The sequence below is a fragment of the Arachis hypogaea genome, chromosome 3, assembly GCF_003086295.3.
Source record: "Arachis hypogaea cultivar Tifrunner chromosome 3, arahy.Tifrunner.gnm2.J5K5, whole genome shotgun sequence".
NCBI classification, from domain to species: domain Eukaryota; kingdom Viridiplantae; phylum Streptophyta; class Magnoliopsida; order Fabales; family Fabaceae; genus Arachis; species Arachis hypogaea.
The window spans coordinates 126,625,140-126,652,318 of NC_092038.1; the positions used below are offsets into that span (position 1 = coordinate 126,625,140).

Below are 27,179 nucleotides of genomic sequence, written 5' to 3' on the forward strand. Positions count from 1 at the left end.
ATGATTCGTATAGCAACGCTTCTGCTACTGTTCCGATTGGGTATTCTGCAAAGAAAAGAGTGCTGTGACCAAGGCAATTCAAAGCAATCACTTTTGGTTAATCCCAGTTCTGGAAAACTTTTTCATCAACTCAGAAGTCTATCGACTCGTCCCAAGAACTCGCAGACGAAGGAAACTCGAACCGTCTTTTGACGCACCTCGATCTGGAGTCTGATGAAAATATCCCTGTGGAGATTCGGTGCAACATGTTGCCACTTGTAAACAAGGTCCGAGCCGCCTTGTTCCAAGGTCCTGTTCAACCTGAACACCGTCACCACTGGAGGTACTTCCACCAGCTTCATTGTCCACGAGAGAATCACACCGAAACTGGCACCTCCACCTCCTCTTATGGCCCAGAACAGATCCTCCCCCATTGATTTTCTGTCAAGGATATTACCATTTACATCCACGATTTTGGCATCAATTATATTGTCTACGGCGAGCCATATTTTCTCATGACGTTGCCATAGCCACCGCCGCCGAAGTGGCCGCCGGTGCCGACGGACGGACAGATTCCGCCAGGAACGCCGTGAACGTGGCTATTCTGCGCGACTTTGTAATAAGCTGTCCAAGTGATGCGCCGGCCTCAACCAAAGCGGTGGCATTTGAATGTTGACGTGAATGGATTAAAAGTGTACATGTCGAGAAGAACGAAGGGAACATCTGATACGTAGGAGTAGCCTTCGTAGTCATGGCCGCCGCTTCGGATTCTGAGTTGAAAGTTGCTGTCTTTGGAGCATACAACCGCCGCCTGAATTCCATCTCTTGGTTATGAGACAAGGGTGACAAGTAAGCATTCTGTTGCTGTGCATGTAAAACGGGAAGATTGAGAAGAAGCTAGATACAGTGATGGTCGACTCTAGCAGAGTTGAGACACAGCGAGAAAGAAAAACAATTGGATGCTACTGGTTGAATGGATGGTCAAAGATCAATTGATTTATGTCAATAATGAATAGTGGTTTGTTTGTACTTGCCGCATTGTTAGCGTTTGCATTCAGTATATATAACACAAAAGTAAATTTAAGAAGAAAAGTATAGGGAGCCAATAGTCTAAGTCTACGAACAATAGAGATTTAAGAAGTATTATGAGGTATGATTTATTAGTGTTATATTATCCTTTCAGTTATGTTTTTGGGATAAGTGGGTTTACATGACATGATATTAGAATTTTAGAATACGAAAAGTCAAGGGATTTCGATTTTTGGTGAACTCCAAAATCAATTTGATATTGGACCAAAGATTTAGTTTATTGTATACATTGTATGCTTAAACCATTGACTCTTAGCACTATCCTAAAATAAAAATTAATATATTTTAATAATATTTTTATATATATTTTTAAAATAAATTAGTAATAATTTTAATGATCGTTAGTTTATGTTATGTATCAGTTAATTTTCAGTTCTCTTGATGGTCAAATTAGTCATGGAAAATGTCTAGTCACATTTAAAAATTGTCCTTCTTACTGACTATATATACAATAGGAATACTATCGAATGGATTGCTTCTGTTCAAAAAAAAACTGAATGGATAGCTTGAAAATCTAATTTTATTACAAAAAATCAGTTGGTCTTGGCATCGCAACAGATAAAAAGTTTTATTTCTTAATAAATATTTTAAAATAGAAACTCAATATCGGGCTGAATTAGTCTTTAGTCTGTTGGATTAAGGGATATATAAAAAAAAGACAATTTACATAATACATATTAAATTTTTTTATTATATACAACTTTAAAATTAAATCAGACATAATTGTAATTTTTATTTATAATAAATCACGAATTTAACGCGGAAATAATAAATTAAAAAAAAATAGTTTACATTATTTCTATTAGTGTTTGGAAATAAATTAAAAAATAATATTAAAAATTAATAATATAATATTTTATTTTAAAAAATAATTATAAACTCAGTTACATTTTTTATATTTAAATTAAATATATTGATGTGTTTTAGTTTTCTTTAATCCTTATTTCATTATTAAAGGAATAAAATACAGATATCATATTTTCTTCTCTTAGCTATTTAATAATTATTTAACTATTTTTTACATCTGTCTTCTATTAAGTGATATAAGTCATTGTTTATCGGACTATAAAGTTTATGAATCTATCTTTTGTACATAAAAGATAATAAACAACTATTACATTTATGCTCTAAAAAATTTAAATTTGAGTTAGAATGTCATTAAAGTAATAAATTTTATACTATTCTCATAAATTAAATAATAATTTAATCAGGGGGCTAAACTAAAATAAACTTTAAAGAAGAACAAAATTAATTTTATGATATAAAAAGATTAATTAAATATTTTAGAAGACTAAATTAAAATTTTTATCTAATTAATAAGAAAAATTGAGATTTAGGAAGGACTATTGTCCCCTTTCCTTAGACGAGGCTTCACTCGTAAATTTAATTGATAGATAATATTTTAATTATTTTTTAAATTATATATTATATAAATATAATTAATCATTTTATATTGTATAATTATCTGTTATTTTTACGCTGAAAAAATTTAAATTTTAATTGCTTATGTCATCTTAAAAGGCTAAATTTTAATTTATATTAATTTTTTATATCAAAAGTCCCAATAATTATTTTTAGATACTAATGAGCAAAGAAATTTTTAATGAATTTTAAAAAAACTTGTTATTATTTCGTTTTAAATTTCTAAGTTTTATAAAAATATAAACTTTTAAAATTTAAACTAAAACACAAAAATTAAATTTTTATTCTATTTATTTTGATTTTTTTATATTTTATTTAAAACCAAATAGGAGATAATCCTAATTGACATTTTTTCAATGTTAACTTTAAAATAATATAATTTAAAATAAAAATATCAATAATCTTATCAGTATAAATAGTAAATCATCAATTAGATTCGATTTACATGTATATACTGTAGGAATAGTAAATTAAATCCACATTAAAATATATAAATCGAATTTAATTGTTTTGATTTATAATACAATTTGTTGGTGTAATTTTGATCCTCGAATAAATTTGTTTGTGTAAAATGAACCAATATAATGAGTATAATTAACATGTGTAATTAAAAAGCACATTAAATTATTATTAATAAATACATTATAAGAAACACGCTGAACAGCGCAATTTTTTGATGGATTTTGCGACATTTAAACTGTCGAAAATAACATACCAGCCGTTATTGATAAATTTACGCATAACACAAGTTAATAAAACTATCATGTATGTTAAGCTGTACTTTTTCAATTAGTGAAATTGAGGGCAAAAGCTAATGAAGTATAGATTAGGCATTCAAAACAAAATTCTTTTGTTAACAATAAAAAACAAAATGTACTCGTGGAACAAAATTGTTGGCACCAAAATTAAACCTTCAATGTGATGTTTAAGACTCTTCTTGCATTTTTTTTTAACTTCTTTACTTTTTGGGCAAAATTTAAGGGTGATATTTTTCATCGATAGCATCCTGCTTGAGTGTTGTTAGTTCTTCTTCACTTTCCCTCTTCTTTGCATTCCATATGCAGTTTTTGAAGATAAGTAAAGCACAAATATATATACCTTCAAAAGTATACAATAAATAAAAAAATACAAACATGTTAGTATGGGATTGGAAATTAATTTAGAATCCAAATCCACATTATAAAAAAAAAGTGGTAAGCATTTTCATCTAAAGAGCAAAGACTTACTTTTGAGGATTTTTATCTAGTAGTTGTTACCGTTCTTCCCTGATTGAGACATTGGAAAAAGAAAACATGCAGAAAATTAAAGTTACAATGCAGAGGTTGAAATTATGACCTTTTTATTTTTCAATGAAAATATATTCTATTGAAAAATAAATTAATATAGCAGAATTTCAATATTTTTTTTTGTGAACATGAATATTTCATCAAAAAAATTCTAAGTCACTTATACAGTAAAAAATACTCATTGATTATAAGCATATTCTATAAGTCAAACTTTCTTACAACAAATGCCAGAAAAAATTCCTTGCTATTTAAATCTTAATATTGAGTTTGTGAACATAAGTGTGAGTATGAATCATGTGCAAGGTTTTGCAGCACAGAAACACATTTCAGTCAACTGAAATGCAAAACAGAAATATAATGCTTTAGGGAGAAGATGATCTGGATACCTGTGCCTCGGAGCGGAAATACATAAAGGGTGTATAATATAAGAAATTAGACACCCTAAAAAGAATAAAATCAGCATACCTAAAATTGAAATAAATTAATGCACCTCATTTTTAAGAAATCAGTATGATATAGATAAAAAGGGGCATCAAGAAGAAAGTATATACTTCCTCAATTTGTCTCATCAAGTGAATTTCTTCGCTAAATCCTCTATCAAGATGGTAAGCTGGTGCACTCCATCCAAACAAACTGCAGAATAATTTTTAGGAAGAAAAAGTTACCAAAATTTTATGCCATGAGTTAGCAATAAGAATAATAAGAACACATGTTAAAGGAAAAATTTTTGTTTACCAAAATTGGATGAATTAATTTATGCCATCTTGCCAATCATAAGGTGGAAATGTGTAACTTATCAATTTGGAATAAATGTACAAATCAAAACCGAAATATAATATAAAAGTAGTGATGAAGCATCTATGTTTTGTTGGACATTCTTTCCAGCTTTAGAAGCAGGCGGAAGGATATTCTTGCGATAGGTCTTACCATTAACTTGAACAGCACCTTTGTCTCTATGATTTTCAGTAATGCAACAGGTGAACCTCCACGTTGTGTAGAATAACAACCATGATCAGTAATCTAAAATAGTAATTACCAAAATACATCATACAAATGACTCATTTCTATAACCAAAATGCAAACTAGATAGATCATTAGCAACTCAGCCACCTATTGGAATTGCATAAAATAGAAAGTGAAACATCTACCTCGATGTTACTCAACTTGCGTAAAATATTGCCAACAGTTGTATTTTAAGCCATAAATTGCACTGACGACTTGTCCAATGATAAGATAGGATCAAACATAGGCTGGTGAGGATCTGGAGAAGAAAAAAACAAATATGATTAATTTTAGATTGAAATGATAATGAAAAACAATCAGCTCATAATTCTCCTTATTTTAAGCCCAAAAAAGCAAAGATACTTCAAGTAGTGTCTCACTTACTCATGTCAAGCATGGTAGCACCTATATCTTTTATGGTGAAATCACACACAACTTGCTTTTATCAGGTAATGCAAAATTTTTAGCGGAACATATCACTAACTGTGGCATGATATTGCAAGAAACAAAATTTTCTCTAGCTAGAACAATACACAACACTAAGCCATATCTCATTAGGTTGGGTGCACTAAATGAATCAAACATTGCATCCATATTATCCTTATCATATATCATATCTGCATAGAACTTTAAAACATGTTCAAAACACTTGACATATTGTTGAACACTTGGCAAGCAAAAGCATAAACAACACAAAATAACACTAAAAAGCATTCTTTGCAACACCAATTCAAAATTCAGCACCAATGACATAAAAAGTCAGTAGCATTTTGTAGTTACTCAACAAAGCATCAATCAATCAATCTAAACAAATTGAAATTCAAACTCAAGAAGCTCTTAATAGCATGTTTAACTATGTATAACTAACATAATTCTAATCAGAAAATCCTAATTATAACTAAACTCAACTAACAGCAGCAAATAATTCTACGCAAATCAAATTAACACTAGAATCAACATATAACTAATCCTAAATTAACTAAAATAGAGAAGAAAAGGTGATATGAGAACCTGAGTCAAATTAATTCTAGAGTTGCTCTATTCTAATTCAGTGACTGGGAATGAGAGAGGCATGGGTGAGCCAGAGAGCCACAGACCCATAGTGCGAGGTTGTAAGGAGGGGAAGAATATGGTCGCGGCGGCGCTAGATGGTAACCGGCAGCGAGATAGAAAAGGCAGGAGACAGGAAAGAGAAGAGAGAAAGAGTTTTTGCGGTGGTTGTTCGGCGAAGAGGTGGTGGTGGTTCTGTGGTTATGACGGAGACGCTGGGGGTGATGGTCGATGGTGGTGCTGCGTAGGGGGTCGAAAAGAAGCTAGGGCTGGAAAAGGGGGAGTGATTCAGACTTCAGTGTTCTAGACTTCAGCGAGTGATGGGACACTTAGAGATGGCTCTCTTCTTGGTTTGATTTGCAGCCGTTGAAAAACTAACAGCTGCTATCTTGGTTCTTTTGTAGCGAGCCCAAATCGCTATCCTATTGGCGTTATCTTGCCAATTTGCTACGATTTGATAAACAACCGCTAATTAGGGGGATGCACTTGCAAAGACACTCCGACGCTCAAGTCAGAATGGATCTAAAAGGTATAAGGTGTGAGGAATGAATGAGTACTAGAGGGACATGGGTCCTCTATTTATAGGTGATGGTGACTTATCTTATCTTATCTTTGTTTGGCTAAGATAAGGGGAACGTTTGAATTTGATTGTTGGTTAGAGGCTCTAATGGCCGGTTTCGGGCCTTTTAGATAGGTGGAGCGGGTCGGACCCGGGTATCCGAGTTTTGAGATCGTTCTTGGTGTATAATCCGTGGTCCGGATCCGTAATAGTTGCTTCCCGCGGCGGGAGAACGAGTGAGGTCGGTCTCTGTCGCTAGAGGATATGGTTTTGGCCATTTTGTGGCCTTCTTTGGTTTCTCAGATCGTAGTTTAATGGATTTGTCTCTTAGCGGGGAAGGTCGATATGTCGGCCCGAGTTTTATGGTTAGGCCGAGGTTCGCCTGGTCGTTTGATTAACGCGACCTTTCTGCATTCTTGCGTCCGTTGCATTTTTTGAGGTGTGTTTGTCAGTTTCATTTTTCCAAGGGAGCATTTATTGCGAGGGAATGTTTGGGTTGCTTTCCCTTTTCTGCCCTGCGTGCCATGTTTATCATTAGGGCTATTTACATCTTTTCGCCTTTCGAAATCCGTTTTGGCTTTCCTACTTTACTTCCCTCGTTTGCTTCATTTCCTACTTGCTTTTGCCTCTTCTCTGTGGACTTCTCTTTCTTCTCTCTTTCATTTTGGGTGTTCTTCCTGCTTCTTTGCTGTCGTGCTTTCTGCTTCTTTGCTGTCTTCAAGTTTTCATTCGCATTATCAGGTTGGTGTTCTTCCACTTTGCCCTCGTAATCTGTATTGCCCTGCTCCTTTGTGTTTTTGCTTTATTTCTTTCTTTGGTTTAGTGGGGATTAGGGTTGTATTCTGTTTCTAGGGGGTAGTGAGTTTTTGAAGGGGGTGAGCACCACTGTGTTGTTGGCAGTAGGTAGTGGCGTGTGTTTTGATTTTTTCCTTTAGTTATTGCCGCACGTTTTTTGGGCTGATGGTGGTGCTCGCCTCTATTTTAGGTATGGCACGGTGGAGGACTAAGGGTGCGCGCGTTCTGGTGGTTCCCGCTAGTGGCGTTCCCTCCCTTTATTCTTGGGTGAACAGTGACGTTTGGGGGACGCTGTCTCGAGTGACGGAAGCGGACCTTCAGCGGCTCCGTGACCAGGGGGCTATTGTGGAGGGGGTGATGCCGAGCGCGAGTATGAGCTCGCTCTTCCGGGAGGTGATGAGAGCGTTGTTATACCAACCTCGACTCGCCGACCGTCCCGGATTAGATGTGGGTTTACGAGGTGATGTTCACCCGACTTGGTGTGCGGCTTCCGTTTTCTCCATTCGTGCAGCAACTTTTGAGCCGATGTTCCGTGGCGCGCCTAAGCTACATCCAAATAGTTGGGCGGCAGTACGGATGTTCGAGCTCGTTTGCGAGTTCCTGGAGCTTCTGGCTTCAGTGAATGATTTTCCTTTACTCTTCTTATGCACCTTACCGACTAAGGAGGGGAAGCATAAGAAGGGGTATATGTCCTTTAGGGCTCAACCCCACCGTCGGGTCTTCGGTTTATATGAGGACTCTTTTCATGGCTTTAAGAGTAGGTACTTCAAGGTTCGCCCTGCTATGGGGCACCACCCTTTCTAGTTGATGTTGGAGGGAGAGTGTCGGTTTCCCACGTACTGGAATTTTGGTGAGGGGCCTTCCGTTTTGACGTGGGTGACGCAGGAGTTTTTGTCTCCGGAAGATCGGGATGTGGCCCTCATCCTTTGGCATTTGTTTGGGGAACGTCCTCTTAATCCTAGGGATGTAATGGGTGATCCGGTTGCTTGCCGGACTTATGTTGGTGTGTGGTTGTCTCTCCCTTTTTTTTGTCGTTGTTCGAGTTGAGTACTTATGCTTTTTCTTGCTTTCTTCTGCAGTTGAAATGCCTGGCGATTTGACGACTCTTGCTAGGTTGAAGGCTCAACTGTCCAGGGAACTCCCTCTGGCAGTTCTCCGTCCACTCTACCTCCGACCCGTCGATGATACGAGGGCGGTTTTTTCAAGATCTTATTGACGATCGGATTTCTATCGGTAAAGAAATTCACAAATATAATCGAGTTGTAAGTATAATTTCTAAACCAACAGAGAATTCTTTCGTGCAAAAGTTTTGGTTGTCACAAGTAACAAAACCCAATAAAATTTATAAACCGAAGTATTTAAACCTCGGGTCGTCTTCTCAAGGAATTGCAGGGAGGTGTGTTTATTATTGGTTATGGAAAACAATATTTTTGGGTTTTTGAAAGGTTTGAACAAGAGAAATAAATTGCAGGAATTAATAAATCAATAGCTAAGAAACTCTTGGAAAGGTATGAAAATTAGAAGTTCTATCCTAGTTATCTTTATCAATTGTGATGAGAATTTCTCGTTGCTCCACTTAGTCAACCTCTAACTATGAAGGTAGGTCAAGTGGATAAATCAATATGAATCCTCAAGTCCTAGTCAATTCCCAAAGAAAGACTAGAGTTAGTAAATTCAAGTCAATTAGCAACTTCCAATTATCAATTAACAAGAGAGTTTGATAATTCAAGAGTCTCTAATTACTTAACCAAAGCCAAAAGGGGAAAATATCTTAAATTAAATAAAAGCATCATAAATAGAATAAGACAATCATCAATTTGAAATACCTCAAATTATATTAATTAAGAAAATCCTAACATGAATGGTTCATAAGCCAAATTGAAAAGATAAAAACAATTAAAGTAATAGAATAAATAAAAGTAGAAAATAAATTAAAAGAACATTGAACCTGTAATAGAAATCCTAAATCCTAATCCTAAGAGAGAGGAGGAACCTCTCTCTCTAAAAACTATATCTAAAAATCTAAAATTATGAATTATGAGTGAATGATGATGAATGAATGGATTCTCCCACTTTATAGTCTCTAATCTGTGTTTTCTGGATCGAAATTAGGTCAAAAACAGCCCAGAAATCGCTGATTGCGAATTCTGATACGCTGATTTTCGTCACTGCGATGCGTCTGCGTGGAGCACGCATTCGCGTTGCCTAACTGTACTGGCACTATAACAATTATATATCATTTCGAAGCCCCGGACGTTAGCTTTCCATTGCAACTGAAACAGTATCATTTGGATCTCTATAGCTCAAGTTATGACCATTTGAGTGCGAAGAGGTCAGGGCTGACAGCTTTGCCATTCTTTCAATTTCTTTTATTCCTTCCACTTTTACATGCTTCTTTTCCCTCCTCTAAGTCATTCCTGCTCTGTAATATCTAAAATCACTTAAGGCACATATCACGGCATCGAATAGTAATAAGAGAAGATTAATATTAGCAAATATAAGGCCAAAGAATTATGGTTTCAATCATAGCACAAAATCAGGAAGGAAAAATGTAAAACCATGCAAATAGTATGAATAAGTGGGTAAAGAGTTGATAAAAATCACTCAATTGAGCACAAGATAAATCATGAAATAGTGATTTATCAACCTTCCACACTTAAACATTAGTATTTCCTCATGCTAAGCTCAAGAGAACTAAAAGAGTGAAGGGGAATGGTAGAATGTATGAAATGCAACCTATCTATATGAATGCAACTACATGCAAAAAAATGATTCTACCTACTTGGTGAAAAGTAAATAAATCTTCAAGAATAAATATGAACTGGATTTCACTAATTCAAATCACAAAATAAAGTACAAGTAAACTTGCAGAAGAAAATAGCTCATGAAAGCCGGGAACAAAGAATCGAGCATCGAACCCTCACTAGAAGTGAATACACTCTAGTCGCTCTGGTGTTTAAGGTTCGATCTCTCAATTCTCTACTAATCTTGCTTTCTAAGACTTGCTTTTTAAGGGTTGTAATGGGGTCAAGGTCAAGGTAGGATTGTATTTGGTCAAGTAGACTGAAATCTGAATCCTTAATTAACATAAAATTCTCACTTAGCCTAAGACATTCCATGTAATTACAATGCAAAACCTAACTGCCCATTAACTATGTTTATCACATATTCATGCATCCCAAATTCAAGTACAATTCATATGCATTGATATTATTACTTTACTTGGGGCATTTTGTCCCCTTTTTTTATTTATTTGCTCTTTTTTTCTTCTTATTATTTTTTTTGTATTTATTTTTTTCTTTTATTTTTCTCAATGCATATGATTAAGGTATTGCATGCATAAACATGTGTTTAACATTCTTTTTCACATTTTATCAAGAATATACAATACCCAATTCTCAAACCAAATATTTTCAATCCCAATTTCCCCACACTTAATTCGTGAGCACTTTCACTAGTCTAAGCTAACCAAGGATTCAAATTAGGGACATTATTGTTTTCCGCTTAGAGTTAATAATGTGCTAAAATAAAGAACAAATGGGGTAAAATAGGCTCAAATTAGTTTGCAAAGAATAATGAAAGGTAAGGCCATATGGGTATGTAAGCTTAGTGAAATAAGGCCTCAATCATATAAGTGCATGCATACATCAGATAATGGAAATATAGAATTAAGCAAGATAAATATTACAATTTTAGAGAGAACAACACACACCAAAATAAAATATTAGTTGATAAGATGCAACCAATCAATTAGGCTCAAAATCTCACGGGTTTTGTGTGTTCGAGCTCTAAACCATGTTTCAAAATAATATTTCTTCAAACAAGTTTTTAAAAAAGTTTAATTCAAATTAGAGAAATGCTATAAAAAGTTTCTTGAAAAAGAAAATATTACTTCAACCAAGTGGTAAAATATGCACAAAATCAAACAAATATGCAATCAAACATGCAAATGCAACAATGAACAAACAAAAAATAAAACATTGGTATTGAGAAGAAGGTAACTAACCCACGGAAGTCGGTATCGACCTCCCACACTTAAAGATTGCACCGTCCTCGGTGCATATAGAGATGTACAAGTGGACGGGTGGTTCCGCAGCTAGTGCTCTTTTTTTTCCTTTCCTTGCTGATGGTTTGGGAGTAGCTTTCTCTTTTCCTTTCTTAGTGGCCATCCTAAAAAGGAAAAAAATAAGTACATGTAAAGCTAAGGGTTCGAGCAAGGGAGATGATAGTATAGGTGATAATCAATGCATGGTAAAGAGGGATGTCATTAACACATGGTCATGACTTCATGTGAAGAGTTCATCAATGAAAATATAGCAAGTGCATGTAATGACAATTAAATGTAAGATGTTTATTGGCATGCTGGCAAAGGCATGAGTAGCATAGATCAAGCACTAAATGTCCAAGTTAGATTATCATCTCTTTCAAACTAACAATCTGTTTGTATTGACAATTATATTTTAATTAATAAAATATAAAAGGAGTTTTGTGAAAAACAGGCATTAAAGTAGTAGGATAACATAAAAGTAGTGCATGATGCCATATGGGTTTTTTCACAAACACTTAGCATGCATGGTAAATAAGTTATTGAAAGTATTAAATTGAACATGCAAGCAACCCTATAAAAAGTAATATATAATTGTCAAACAATTCCTTAATAATCCACAAGCAAAATATAGAAAATAATGACTGATGAGCGGATAATTTGTACGCTTTTTGGCATTGTTTTTAGTATGTTTTTAGTATGATCCAGTTGGTTTTTAGTATATTTTTATTATTTTTTAGTTAAAATTCACTTTTCTGGACTTTACTATGAGTTTGTGTGTTTTTCTGTGATTTCAGGTATTTTCTGGCTGAAATTGAGGGACCTGAGCAAAAATCTGATTCAGAGACTAAAAAGGACTGCAGATGCTGTTGGATTCTGACCTCCCTGCACTCGAAGTGGATTTTCTGGAGCTACAGAAGCCAAATTGGCGCGCTCTCAACGGCGTTGGAAAGTAGACATCCTGGGCTTTCTAGCAATATATGATAGTCCATACTTTGCCCAAGATTTGAAGGCCCAAACCGGCGTTCAAAGTCACCCTCAGAATTTCCAGCGTTAAACGCCGGAACTGGCACCAAAATGGGAGTTAAACGCCCAAACTGGCACAAAAGCTGGCGTTTAACTCCAAGAAGAGTCTCTACACGAAAATGCTTCAATTCTCAGCCCAAGCACACACCAAGTGGGCCCGGAAGTGGATTTTTATGTCATTTACTCATCTATGTACACCCTAGGCTACTAGTTTTCTATAAGTAGGACCTTTTACTATTGTATTAGGGAGATCTTTCAATCTTTGGATCTTTTGATCATGTTTTGATGATTGAACCCTCATTGGGAGGCTGGCCATTCGGCCATGCCTAAACCTTGTTCTTATGTATTTTCAACGGTGGAGTTTCTACACACCATAGATTAAGGTGTGGAGCTCTGCTGTACCTCGAGTATTAATGCAATTACTATTGTTCTTCTATTCAATTCCGCTTGTTCTTGTTCTAAGATTTCACTTGTTCTTCAACTTGATGAATGTGATGATCCGTGACACTCATCATCATTCTCACCTATGAACGTGTGACTGACAACCACCTCCGTTCTACCTTCGAGTGGGTGAATATCTCTTGGATTCCTGATACACGATGCATGGTTGATCGCCTGACAACCGAGTGCTCGCCTGACAAACGAGCCAGCCATTCCGTGAGATCAGAGTCTTCGTGGTATAGGCTAGAACTGATGGCGGCATTCAAGAGAATCTGGAAGGTCTAACCTTGTCTGTGGTATTCTGAGTAGGATTCAATGATTGAATGACTGTGACGTGCTTCAAACTCCTGAAGGCGGGGCGTTAGTGACAGACGCAAAAGAATCACTGGATTCTATTCCGGCCTGATCGAGAACCGACAGATGGATAGCCGTGCCGTGACAGGGTGCGTTGAACATTTCCACTGAGAGGATGGGAGGTAGCCACTGACAACGGTGAAATCCTTGCATAAGCTTGCCATGGAAAGGAGTAAGAAGGATTGGATGAAGACAGTAGGAAAGCAGAGAGACGGAAGGGACAGCATCTTCATACGCTTATCTGAAATTCCTATCAATGAATTACATAAGTATTTCTATCTTTATCTTTATAGTTTTATTCGTATATCACCATACCCATTTGAGTTTGCCTGACTGAGATTTACAAGGTGACCATAGCTTGCTTCATACCAACAATCTCTGTGGGATCGACCCTTACTCGCGTAAGGTTTATTACTTGGACGACCCAGTACACTTGCTGGTTAGTTGTGCGAAGTTGTGTTTATGCCATGGTATTGAACACCAAGTTTTTGGTTTCATCACCGGGGATTATTTGAGTTGTGAAAAGTATTGATCATAATTTCGTGCACCAAGTTTTTGGCGCCGTTGCCGGGGATTGTTGAGTTTGGACAACTGACGATTCATCTTGTTGCTTAGATTAGGTATTTTCTTTCTTCAGAGTTCTTAAGAATGAATTCTAGTGTTTCAAGGTGATGTTCTTATCATCACCAAAGCTGATTGATCTTCATCAATTTAGCTCTTGAATGCAATGTTCTGCTGAAGCTTGGCTGACCATGTCTAATTCCTTTAGACTGAAGCTTTAGACTAACATTGCATGATTCCTGGAATTCTCATTAAGAATTTTGATACATTTTTCCACTTTATTTTTGAAAAAAGCACAAAAAATTTTACAAAATCATAAAATCCAAAAATATTTTTGAGTCTAGTGTTTCATTTTAAGTTTGGTGTCAATTGCATACATTCATTCATGTGTCTTAAGGATCTTCAAGTAATTCTTGATGATTTCTTACTCTGATCTTTGAATTCTTTTGACTTGAGTGTTTATGTGTCTCATTAGTGTCAGCAGTATACAAACTGCTAAGTTTGGTGTCTTGCATGCATTGTTATTTGATTTTAGTTGCATTTTGATTATTCCTTATTATTAAAAATCCAAAAATATTTTTAATTTGTGTCTTTTCAAGTCAACAATACAGAGAATTGAAGATTCAGAACATACTGCAGAGGAATTGCACAGAAAAAGCTGGGCGTTCAAAACGCCCAGTAAGGAAGACAGACTGGCGTTTAAACGCCAGCCAGGGTACCTGGCTGGGCATTTAACGCCCAAAAGGGTAGATTTTTGGGCGTTAAACGCCAGAATGTGCACCATTCTGGGCGTTTAACGCCAGGATGGCACAAGAGGGAAGATTCTGTTTTCAAATCAAATTTTTTTTCAGGTTTTCAAAGTTTTTCAAAATAAAATCTTTTTCAAATCATATCTTTTCAATCATATGCTTTCAAAATCAATTTCTTTCCTTTTTCAAAGATACTTGCTATCAATTAATGATTTGATTCAACATTTCAAGTATGTTGCCTTTTCTGTTGAGAAAGGTTTAATGTTTGAATCATATCTTTTCTTGATAGCCAAGTCATTAATTTTCAAAATCAAATCTTTTAAAATGTTTTTCAAATCATATCTTCTCAATCACATCTTTTTAAAATCAATCATATCTTCTTAACCACATCCTTTTCAAAATAGTTTTCAATCAAATCTTTTTTATTTCTAATTTCAAAATCTTTTTCAAAAATCACTTGATTTCTTTTCCACTCTTGGTTTTCGAAAATCAATTAGTATTTTTCAAAATGTTTTCAAAATCTTTTACTTAATTTTCGAAAATTGCTTCCCTTCTTCTCACATCCTTCTATTTATGGACTAACACTATTCCTTGATGCAAAATTCGAACTCCATCTTCTTTGACAAGTTCGAATTTTCTACTTCTGCCTTCCATTTTCTTTTCCTCTGACACCTCAAGGAATCTCTATACTGTGACATAGAGGATTCCATATTTTCTTGTTCTCTTCTCTTTCTTATGAGCAGGAGCAAGGACAAAAGCATTCTTGTTGAGGCTGACCCTGAACCTGAAAGGACCTTGAAGCGAAAGCTAAGAGAAGCTAAGGCACAACTCTCTGTAGAGGACCTAAACGAATTCTTCAAAGAAGAAGAACACATGGCAGTCGAAAACAACAACAATGCCAACAATGCAAGGAAGGTGCTGGGTGACTTTATTGCACCTACTCCCGACTTCTATGGGAGAAACATCTCTATCCCTGCCATTGGAGCAAACAACTTTGAGCTTAAGCCTCAATTAGCTTCTCTAATGCAACAGAATTGCAAGTTCCATGGACTTCCATTAGAAGATCCTCATCAGTTCTTAGCTGAATTCTTGCAAATCTGTGACACTGTCAAGACTAATAGGGTTGACCCTGAGGTCTACAGACTTATGCTATTCCCTTTTGCTGTAAGAGACAGAGCTAGGACATGGTTGGACTCACAACCTAAAGAAAGCCTGAACTCTTGGGAAAAGCTAGTCAATGCCTTCTTGGCAAAGTTCTTTCCACCTCAAAAATTGAGTAAGCTTAGAGTGGAAATCCAAACCTTCAGACAGAAGGAAGGAGAATCCCTCTATGAAGCTTGGGAAAGATACAAACAATTAATCAGAAAGTGTCCCTCTGACATGCTTTCTGAATGGAGCATCATAGGTATTTTCTATGATGGTCTCTCTGAACTATCCAAAATGTCTTTGGATAGCTCTGCTGGAGGATCTCTTCATCTGAAGAAGACGCCTACAGAAGCTCAAGAGCTGATTGAAATGGTTGCAAATAACCAATTCATGTACACTTCTGAAAGGAATCCTGTGAACAATGGGACTAGTCAGAAGAAAGGTGTTCTTGAGATTGACACTCTGAATGCCATATTGGCCCAGAATAAAATATTGACTCAACAAGTCAATTTGATTTCTCAAAGTCTGTCTGGAATGCAAAATGCACCAAGCAGTACTAAGGAAGCTTCATCTGAGGAAGAAGCTTATGATCCTGAGAACCCTTCAATGGAAGAGGTGAATTACATGGGAGAACCCTATGGAAACACCTATAATCCTTCATGGAGAAATCATCCAAATTTCTCATGGAAGGATCAACAGAGACCTCAACAAGGTTTCAATAATAATAATGGTGGAAGAAACAGGTTTGGCAATAGCAAGCCTTCTCCATCATCTTCTCAACAACAGACAGAGAGTTCTAAGCAGAACACTTCTGACTTAGCAACCATGGTCTCTGATCTGATCAAAATCACTCAAAGTTTCATGACTGAAACAAGATCCTCCATTAGAAATTTGGAGGCACAAGTGGGTCAGCTGAGCAAGAGAATTACTGAACTCCCTCCTAGTACTCTTCCAAGTAATACAGAAGAAAATCCAAAAGGAGAGTGCAAAGCCATCAACATGGCCGAATTTGGAGAGGAAGGAGAGGCAGTGAACGCCACTGAGGAAGACCTCAATGGACGTCCACTGGCCTCCAATGAGTTCCCCAATGAGGAACCATGGGAATCTGAGGCTCAAAATGAGACCATAGAGATTCCATTGGACTTACTTCTGCCATTCATGAGCTCTGATGAGTATTCTTCCTCTGAAGAGGATGAGTATGTCACTGAAGAGCAAGTTGCTAAATACCTTGGAGCAATCATGAAGCTAAATGACAAGTTATTTGGTAATGAGACTTGGGAGGATGAACCCCCTTTGCTCACCAAAGAACTGGATGACTTGTCTAGGCAAAAATTACCTCAAAAGAGACAAGACCCTGGGAAGTTTTCAATACCTTGTACCATAGGCACCATGACCTTCAAGAAGGCCTTGTGTGACTTAGGGTCAAGTGTAAACCTCATGCCTCTCTCTGTAATGGAGAAGCTAGGGATCTTTGAGGTGCAAGCTGCAAAAATCTCATTAGAGATGGCAGACAACTCAAGAAAACAAGCTTATGGACTTGTAGAAGATGTTCTGGTAAAGGTTGAAGACCATTACATCCCTACTGATTTCATAGTCCTAGAGACTGGGAAATGCATGGATGAATCCATCATCCTTGGCAGACCCTTCCTAGCCACAGCAAAGGCTGCGATTGATGTTGATAGAGGAGAATTAATCATTCAAGTGAATGAAGAATCCTTTGTGTTTAAGGCTCAAGGATATCCCTCTGTCACCATGGAGAGGAAGCATGAAGAGCTTCTCTCAAAACAGAGCCAAACAGAGCCCCCACAGTCAAACTCTAAGTTTGGTGTTGGGAGGCCACAACCAACTTCTAAGTTTGGTGTTGAACCCCCACATTCAAACTCTAAGTTTGGTGTTGGGAGGTTCCAACATAGCTGTGAGCATTTCTGAGGCTCCATGAGAGTCCTCTGTCAAGCTAATGACATTAAAGAAGCGCTTGTTGGGAGGCAACCCAATGTTATATTTTATCTATTCTCTTTTGTTATTTTATGTCTTTTGTAGGTTGATGATCATGAGAAGTCACAAAATCAATGAAAAAAGCAAAAACAGAATGAAAAACAGAAAGAAAAACAGCACACCCTGGAGGAGAGCGTGCTGGTGTTTAAACGCCAGTGAGGCTAGCAGATGGGCGTTTAACGCCCAGTCTGGCACCATTCTGGGCGTTTAACGCCAGAAAGGGGCACCAGACTGGCGTTAAACGCCAGAAAAGGGCACCAGACTGGCGTTAAACGCCAGAAAAGGGCAAGAAGCTGGCGTTAAACGCCAGAAATGGGCACCAGCCCGGCGTTTAACGTCAGAATTGGCTAAAAACGCATTTTTGCTTGCCATTTGGTGCAGGGATGACTTTTCCTTGACACCTCAGGATCTGTGGACCCCACAGGATCCCCACCTACCCCACCACTCTCTCTCTTCTTCACCCATTCACCAATCACCTCAACACCTCTTCCCCAAAAACCCTTCACCTATCAAATCCCATCTTTCTCTTCACCACTCACATCCATCCTTCATAAAACCCCACCTACCTCACCCTTCAAATTCAAACCACTTTCCCTCCCAAACCCTCCCATACATGACCGAACCAAGCCCCTCCCCACTTCTATATAAACCCATCTTCCCTCCTTCATTTTCACACAACCTAAACACCACTTCTTCCCCTTTTGGCCGAACACAAAGCCATTCCCTTCTTCCTCATTTCTTCTTCTTCTACTCTCTTCTTTCTTCTTTTGCTCGAGGACGAGCAAACCTTTTAAGTTTGGTGTGGTAAAAGCATTGCTTTTTGTTTTTCCATAACCATTTATGGCATCCAAGGCCGGAGAAACCTCTAGAAAGAGGAAAGGGAAGGCAAAAGCTTCTACCTCCGAGTCATGGGAGATGGAGAGATTCATCTCAAGGGTGCATCAAGACCACTTCTATGAAATTGTGACCTTGAAGAAGGTGATCCCCGAGATCCCTTTCAAACTCAAAAAGGGTCAACTTTGATCAAAGGTTGGACCAAGTCCTCATAGACATCTGTGAAGAGGGCGCTCAATGGAAGAGAAAGGGAAGCCAAGTCAACTAAGAAGGAATGACCTCAAGCCCATCACTAAGAAAAGGATGGAGCAAACAAGAGACCCATCTCATCATCAAATCCCTGAGATACCTCAAGGGATGCACTTTCCTCCACAAAACTATTGGGAGCAACTAAACACCTCCCTAGGAGAATTGAGTTCCAACATGGGACAACTAAGGGTGGAGCACCAAGAACACTCCATCATCCTCCATGAAATTAGAGAAGATCAAAGAATCATGAGAGAGGAGCAACAAAGACAAGAAAGAGACATTGAGGAGCTCAAGCACTCCATAGGATCTTCAAGAGGAAGAACAAACCGCCATCACTAAGGTGGACCCGTTCTTTAATTTTCTTGTTCTTTATTTTCCTGTTTTTCGAATTTTAGTGCTTATGTTTATCTATGTTTGTGTCTTGTGATCATTAGTGTCTTAGTGTCTATGCCTTAAAGTTATGAATGTCCTATGAATCCATCACCTCTCTTAAAAAAAAAATAAATAATAAATGGTCTTAATTGAAAAAGAGAAGAATTGCATGAATTTTAAATTTTATAATAGTTTAATTATTTTGATGTGGTGGCAATACTTTTGTTTTCTGAATGTATGATTAAACAGTGCATATGTCTTTTGAATTTGTGGTTCATGAATATTGGCTCTTGAAAGAATGATGAAAAAGGAGACATGTTACTGAGGATCTGAAAAATCATTAAAATGATTCTTGAAGCAAGAAAAAGCAGTGAAAAAAAAAGAGAAAAAAAAAGAGAAAAAAAATAGAGAAAAGAAAGAAATAAAGTTGTGATCCAAGGCAAAAAGAGTGTGCTTAAGAACCCTGGACACCTCTAGTTGGGGACTCTAGCAAAGCTGAGTCACAATCTGAAAAGGTTCACCCAATTATGTGTCTGTGGCATGTATGTATCCGGTGGTAATACTGGAAGACAGAGTGCTTTGGGCCACGGCCAAGACTCAATAAAGTAGCTATGTTCAAGAATCATCATACTTAACTAGGAGAATCAATAACACTATCTGGATTCTGAGTTCCTAAAGAAGCCAATCATTCTGAATTTCAAAGGATAGAGTGAGATGCCAAAACTGTTCAGAGGCAAAAAGCTAAAAGCCCCGCTCATCTAATTAATACTGATCTTCATAGATGTTTTTGGAATTCATTGCATATTCTCTTCTTTTTTATCTTATTTGATTTTCAGTTGCTTGAGGACAAGCAACAATTTAAGTTTGGTGTTGTGATGAGCGAATAATTTGTACGCTTTTTGGCATTGTTTTTAGTATGTTTTTAGTATGATCTAGTTGGTTTTTAGTATATTTTTATTAGTTTTTAGTTAAAATTCACTTTTCTGGACTTTACTATGAGTTTGTGTGTTTTTCTGTGATTTCAAGTATTTTCTGGCTGAAATTGAGGGACCTGAGCAAAAATCTGATTCAGAGACTAAAAAGGACTGCAGATGCTGTTGGATTCTGACCTCCCTGCACTCGAAGTGGAATTTCTGGATCTACAGAAGCCCAATTGGCGCGCTCTCAACGGCGTTGGAAAGTAGACATCCTGGGCTTTCCAGCAATATATGATAGTCCATACTTTGCCCAAGATTTGAAGGCCCAAACCGGCGTTCAAAGTCACCCTCAGAATTTCCAACGTTAAACGCCGGAACTGGCACCAAAATGGGAGTTAAACGCCCAAACTGGCACAAAAGCTGGCGTTTAACTCCAAGAAGAGTCTCTACACGAAAATGCTTCAATGCTCAGCCCAAGCACACACCAAGTGGGCCCGGAAGTGGATTTTTATGTCATTTACTCATCTATGTACACCCTAGGCTACTAGTTTTCTATAAGTAGGACCTTTTACTATTGTATTAGGGAGATCTTTCAATCTTTGGATCTTTTGATCATGTTTTGATGATTGAACCCTCATTGGGAGGCTGGCCATTCGGCCATGCCTAGACCTTGTTCTTATGTATTTTCAACGGTGGAGTTTCTACACACCATAGATTAAGGTGTGGAGCTCTGCTGTACCTCGAGTATTAATGCAATTACTATTGTTCTTCTATTCAATTCCGCTTGTTCTTGTTCTAAGATTTCACTTGTTCTTCAACTTGATGAATGTGATGATCCGTGACACTCATCATCATTCTCACCTATGAACGTGTGACTGACAACCACCTCCGTTCTACCTTCGAGTGGGTGAATATCTCTTGGATTCCTGATACACGATGCATGGTTGATCGCCTGACAACCGAGTGCTCGCCTGACAAACGAGCCAGCCATTCCGTGAGATCAGAGTCTTCGTGGTATAGGCTAGAACTGATGGCGGCATTCAAGAGAATCCGGAAGGTCTAACCTTGTCTGTGGTATTCTGAGTAGGATTCAATGATTGAATGACTGTGACGTGCTTCAAACTCCTGAAGGCGGGGCGTTAGTGACAGACGTAAAAGAATCATTGGATTCTATTCCGGCCTGATCGAGAACCGACAGATGGATAGCCGTGCCGTGACAGGGTGCGTTGAACATTTCCACTGAGAGGATGGGAGGTAGCCACTGACAACGGTGAAACCCTTGCATAAGCTTGCCATGGAAAGGAGTAAGAAGGATTGGATGAAGACAGTAGGAAAGCAGAGAGACGGAAGGGACAGCATCTTCATACGCTTATCTGAAATTCCTACCAATGAATTACATAAGTATTTCTATCTTTATCTTTATAGTTTTATTCGTATATCACCATACCCATTTGAGTTTGCCTGACTGAGATTTACAAGGTAACCATAGCTTGCTTCATACCAACAATCTCTGTGGGATCGACCCTTATTCGCGTAAGGTTTATTACTTGGACGACCCAGTACACTTGCTGGTTAGTTGTGCGAAGTTGTGTTTATGCCATGGTATTGAACACCAAGTTTTTGGTTTCATCACCGGGGATTATTTGAGTTGTGAAAAGTATTGATCACAATTTCGTGCACCAATGACCCAAATAAATTTCCAACACCAATTAAAAGAAAAAGAAAGAAAAAAAACATAGATAATGAAAGTAAAAAGAAAAAGAAGAAGAAAACATAAAAATAAGAATAAGAATAGAAAAGTAAAGAGGGAAGAAGAAAAGAAAAACCTTGATAATGGTGGTGAAAAAGAGGAAGTAGAAAGTGAGAAAGAAGGAAGAAGGAAGAAGGGAGAAGAAAGAAATAATAAAGGATAAGAAAAATTAGGATTTGGGGAAGAAAAGATAAGATATTTGGCTGATCAAGATAAGCTGTGCGCCGCACGTGACGCAGATGCATGAGTGACGCGGTCGCATGGTGTGTGGTATTTTCAAGTGACGCGAACGCGTAGGTCACGCGGTCGCGTGAGTTGATGTGTGCTATTGGCGCGAGAGCAGCCTCGCGTTCGCGCAACTCTCTGTGTGAAACTCATTTTGCCAAATTTTAGGGTGACGCGATCGCGTGAATGGGCATATTTTGAAAATGACGCGGATGCGTGGTACACGCGTTCGCGTGGTAGGGCTTGTGCTCTTAGCATGATTCCAGCCCCGCTCCATCACAACTTACTGGCATACACCCATTTACGTCGATTTTACAAGGCCACGCATTCGCGTGAGTGACGCGGACGCGTGGGGAGGCTATTTCTCAGAATGACGCGGACGCATTATTGACGCAGTCACGTGGGCATGGTTGTGCCTAAGGCACGCCTTCAGCCACGCTCTCGCGTGACTTTCTGTTCAATTTTCTTTTCTTCCCAATGCACTTGTGACGCGGACGCGTCAGTGACGCTTACGCGTCGCGTGCGTGTTTTTTTTTTAAATGCAAAATGCAGAATGTAGATGTTTATGCAAAATTTATGAATGACCACTAATAAAAATGAAAATAAAATAGAATAAAAAGGAAAGAATATACCATGGTGGGTTGTCTCCCACCTAGCACTTTTAGTTAAAGTCCTTAAGTTGGACATTTGATGAGCTCCTTGTCATGGTGGCTTGTGCTTGAACTCGTCTTGAAACTTCCACCGATGCTTGGACTTCCAATAATCTCTATCAATACCACGTAGATTCTTCAAAATTTGATAGAGTTCTTCACAAGCTTTGAGCTCCCAAATTTGATCCTCACATATTCCCGGATCCCAAATCTTGTTTCTGCACCCGTCTTCAAGTGGAACATGATAATTCCATCCGGGTGGTAAGCAATCCGAATTCTCACTAAGGCATCCAAACAGCTTCCTAGACCCATTCAGTTGAGCTTTACACCAACCTTTAAAATTTGAGCTTTCCACCATATTGAATCTTGCATGACGACTCCTACCACTAACCATCTCCCTCTTACTCTTAAAGCCACAAAGAGCTTTGAGTTGCCCATCTGTCTCAAGCAAAGCATATTCAAGTGGACTAATTAAGCTTAGAGATGAAAGATTTACCCACTTGAATGAAGGAATAGATGGTGATGGCTTTGGGGGAGGTCTCCAACAACTTTGGCAGGGTGATTTCCAGCTCCATTCCCTTGGACTCTTCATTGACAACTTCCACCTCTTTGCAAGCTTTTTCAATATCAACCTCTTCCTCTTAGTAGCTTTCTTCCAATTCAATATCTTTTTCATTGTTCACCAAGGGCATGGGAGGTTGTACTTCTTCTTCCTCTATCTCCATGTCAAGTCCAATGGGAGAGGATTCAAATGTAGATAAGAATTCATCAATGATTGAATCCATCTCTTGATCATCCCCTTCAAAGTCTTCAACCATGATATCCCTTGGAGGTTGTACACCCTCCTCAACATCAAATTCAAACTCCTTAGAAGGGGGTTCTGTTACTTGAGGTTCCCATAGACGTTCTGCATCTCCTAAGTCTTCGACCACTTCTTCCTCTTCAATGATTACAGCTTCCTCCAATTGTTCTAATACAAAGTCATGCTGCTCACTGTCCACTGGAGTTTCTAGCTTCTCCTTCATGCTGCGTTCTTTAGAAGATTCTCCACATGAAGCCATGGGGATTCCTTGAGTGTCCGAACGTCGGTAAGCTAATCGATTTACTACCTCGGTTAAGGCAGTCACGAATTCTAGTACATCCATTTTCATCTTCGCTTGCCCTTGAAGAAGACCACGAAGGATGTCATCCATTGGAGATTGGGGTGGATATGAGAGTTCATTACTTGGGAAGAAGGGTGCATGATAGAAAGGTGGTTCATCTTGATAAGGATATGGAGATGGTTCATCTTGATAGGGATATGGAGGTGGTATATATTGAGGTGGTGGTTCTTTAGAATAATTGGGTTGGAATTGGGGTGGTTTTATGTATGGTTCGTTTGGCTCATAGTGTGGTTGGTATAGTGGATATGGATTAGGGTCATATGGGGGTGTTTGGTGGTAAGGGACTTGTGAGTATGGTGATTCAAATGTTGAGGAGGGGGTTCATAGGCGTATGGTGGTGGTTGTTGATAATCAAAAGAGCGCTCACCATAGCCATTATCTTGATATGCTTCTTAGAATGGCTCTTGGTCATAGTATGTTGGCGGAGGCAGTTGCCAAGAGGGTTGATCAAATCCCTGTGGCTCCTCCCACCTTTGATTGTTCCATCCTTGATGCATGTTCTCATTGTAATCTCCTCTTTCTGCAACATAAGTGTAACCAGACTCATAGCCAAAGGGGTGAGAATTCATAGTAGTAAAGGAAAATAAAAATAAAAACTAATAAAAGAAAAATATTTACAATAACCAATAATAAGGCACACGTTTGCAATTCCCCAGCAACGGCGCCATTTTAACGATTGAATTTCTATCGGTAAAGAAATTCACAAATATAATCGCGTTGTAAGTATAGTTTCTAAACCAACAGAGAATCCTTTCGTGCAAAATTTTTGGTTGTCACAAGTAACAAAACCCAATAAAATTTATAAACCGAAGTATTTAAACCTCGGGTCGTCTTCTCAAGGAATTGCAGGGAGGTGTGTTTTATTGTTGGTTATGAAAAACAGTATTTTTGGGTTTTTGAAAGGTTTGAACAAGAGAAATAAATTGCAGGAATTAATAAATCAATAGCTAAGAAAACTCTTGGCAAGGTATGAAAATTAGAAGTCCTATCCTAGTTATCCTTATCAATTGTGATGAGAATTGCTCGTTGCTCCCACTTAGTCAACCTCTAACTATGAAGGTAGGTCAAGTGGATAAATCAATATGAATCCTCAAGTCCTATTCAATTCCCAAAGAAAGACTAGAGTTAATGGAATTCAAGTCAATTAGCAACTTCCAATTATTAATCAACAAGAGAGTTTGATAATTCAAGAGTCTCTAATTACTCAACCAAAGCCAAAAGGGGAAAATATCTTAAATTAAATTAAAAGCATCATAAATAGAATAAGACAATCATCAATCTGAAATACCTCAAATTATATTAATTAAGAAACCCTAACATGAATGGTTCATAAGCCAAATTGAAAAGATAAATAACAATTAAAGTAATGGAACAAATAAAAGTAGAAAATAAATTAAAGGAACATTGAACCTATAATTTGAAAAGAAGTAACCTAAACATAATAGAAATCCTAAATCCTAATCCTATGAGAAAGGAGAGAACCTCTCTCTCTAAAAACTACATCTAAAAACTTAAAATTATGAATTATGAGTGAATGATGATGAATGAATGGACTCCCCGACTTTATAGCCTCTAATCTGTGTTTTCTGGCCGAAAACTGGGTTAAAAATAGCCCAAAAATTGCTGATTGCGAATTCTGTCACGCTGATTTTCGCGTCACCTAGCTGTATGGGCACTATAACAAATTATATATCATTTCGAAGTCCCAGACGTTAGCTTTCCAATGCAACTGGAACCGCATCATTTGGACCTCTGTAGCTCAATTTATGACCGTTTGAGTGCGAATAGGTCAGGGTTGACAGCTTTGCCATTCCTTCAATTTCTTTTATTCCTTCCACTTTTGCATGCTTCCTTTCCCTCCTCTAAGCCATTCCTGCCCTGTAATCTCTGAAATCACTTAATGCACATATCACAACATCGAATAGTAATAAGAGAGGATTAATATTAGCAAATATAAGGCCAAAGAAGTATGGTTTCAATCGTAGCACAAAATTAGGAAGGAAAATGTAAAACCATGCAAATAGTATGAATAAGTGGGTAAAGAGTTAATAAAAATCACTCAATTGAGCACAAGATAAACCATGAAATAGTGGTTTATCACTTATCTTGACTGAGGGTGGCGCCCAAGGGTCGGGTCATGGCTTGGGAGTGGAGGTTGACGATGAGGTGGTAGTCGTCTCGCCAGAGGGTGCTTCTCGGAAGTAGAGGCGATCGGAGGATGCTGATAGTGAGAACCTGGTAGAAGGGGATACCGTGGTTCCATCGGTGATGGATCGCCGTTTTGATGCCCCGGCCTTCATAGATGAGCACCTTATGCCTGGCACAGAAGATTTTTTCTGTGAGTGTGATGTGACTTTCCAGGCGAAGTAACTATATCGTTCCCTTCTTCGTTCTGCCGTGATTGTGCGAAAGGTCGAGCCTGTGTTGGCCCAGGTGGGTCTTCTAGACAAGAAGCTGCGTCAGTCTCAAGTAGAAGTTGCGAGGCTGAAGGAGCAGCTTACGGTCATCAAGTCAGCGAGGGAGAGGGCGGTGAAGGCGTCCGAGGAGTCTGGTGCCGAGACCCTTCGTCTGTCCGAAGTTGAGACTTCGCTTTTGTCTCAGCTTGGGGAGGAGCGGAGCAAGGCTTTGGACACCGAGTCCCGAGCTGCCGTGCTTCTTTCTGAGGTAGGTGCTTTGAAGACTGACATAGCGGACCTGAAGGTCGAGGTAGAGGGTCTGAAGGAAGAGAAGGTCGTGCTGCTTGCTGATGTGAAGGAGGCTATTGCTTCCACTGAGGAAACAATAAAGGCCCAGGCCTTAGTTCTTGAATCGGATGTGGACGTGTCCGTGATGGGGGTATTTAGGACTGTCCTCGATGTTGGCCGTTTTGTTCTTTTGCCGTTATGGTAGTATGGGAAGAAGCAGGGCAAGTGCATTTAACGATGAAATTTTATTAAGTTTGGGCCTCGTTAAAACCCTCCGATTTGGGGGGGAGGGAAAGAGTATCCGAAAATAATACAAGGAAAATAAGATAAGTGAAAGACATATTTTTTAGGGAGGGAGTGTTTCTAAGCGTAATATCGTCGCAAGTTGGCGGCATTCCAGGTTCTCGGGATCTCGGTTCCATCGAGTTTTTCGAGCTTGTAGGCTCCTTTCTTGATTATTTCTTTGACTCGGTACGGGCCTTCCCAATTGGGGGTGAGCTTTCTTCCCCTAGCGTGGGAGCTCCGATGTCGTTTCGTCGTAAGACTAGGTCATCGGGTGAGATGTCTCTCCGTATCACGCCGTGATTGTACCTTATCTTGATTTTTTGTTTTAAGGATAGCTCTCGCATATGGGCTTCTAACCTGACCTCGTCTGTTAGGTCTCGCTCGGCATCTTCGTCATTGCCTCCGACGGTTCTTCTCAGACTCGGGTCTCCGACCTCGACTGGGATGATGGCTTCTACCCCGTATGTCAGGCAGAAAGGGGGTCTTCCCAATGGAGCTCTGGGGGGTTGTTTGATATGACCAGAGGACCGATCCGATCTCGTTGGCTCAGA

At 38.3% G+C, this 27,179-nt stretch overlaps 1 non-coding gene and 1 pseudogene across 1 annotated transcript; both read right to left on the reverse strand.

Annotated features, from left to right (window-relative positions):
• The window catches only part of LOC112781939 (berberine bridge enzyme-like 4), a 24,101-nt pseudogene extending 18,222 nt beyond the window's left edge, over nucleotides 1-5,879 (reverse strand).
• A 9,757-nt stretch (nucleotides 5,880-15,636) lies between these two features.
• LOC112793082 (small nucleolar RNA R71) lies at nucleotides 15,637-15,744 on the reverse strand. Its single transcript, XR_003197791.1, has one exon. It is a non-coding gene; the product is annotated as a small nucleolar RNA R71 (small nucleolar RNA).
• Between the last annotated feature and the right edge of the window lie 11,435 nt (nucleotides 15,745-27,179).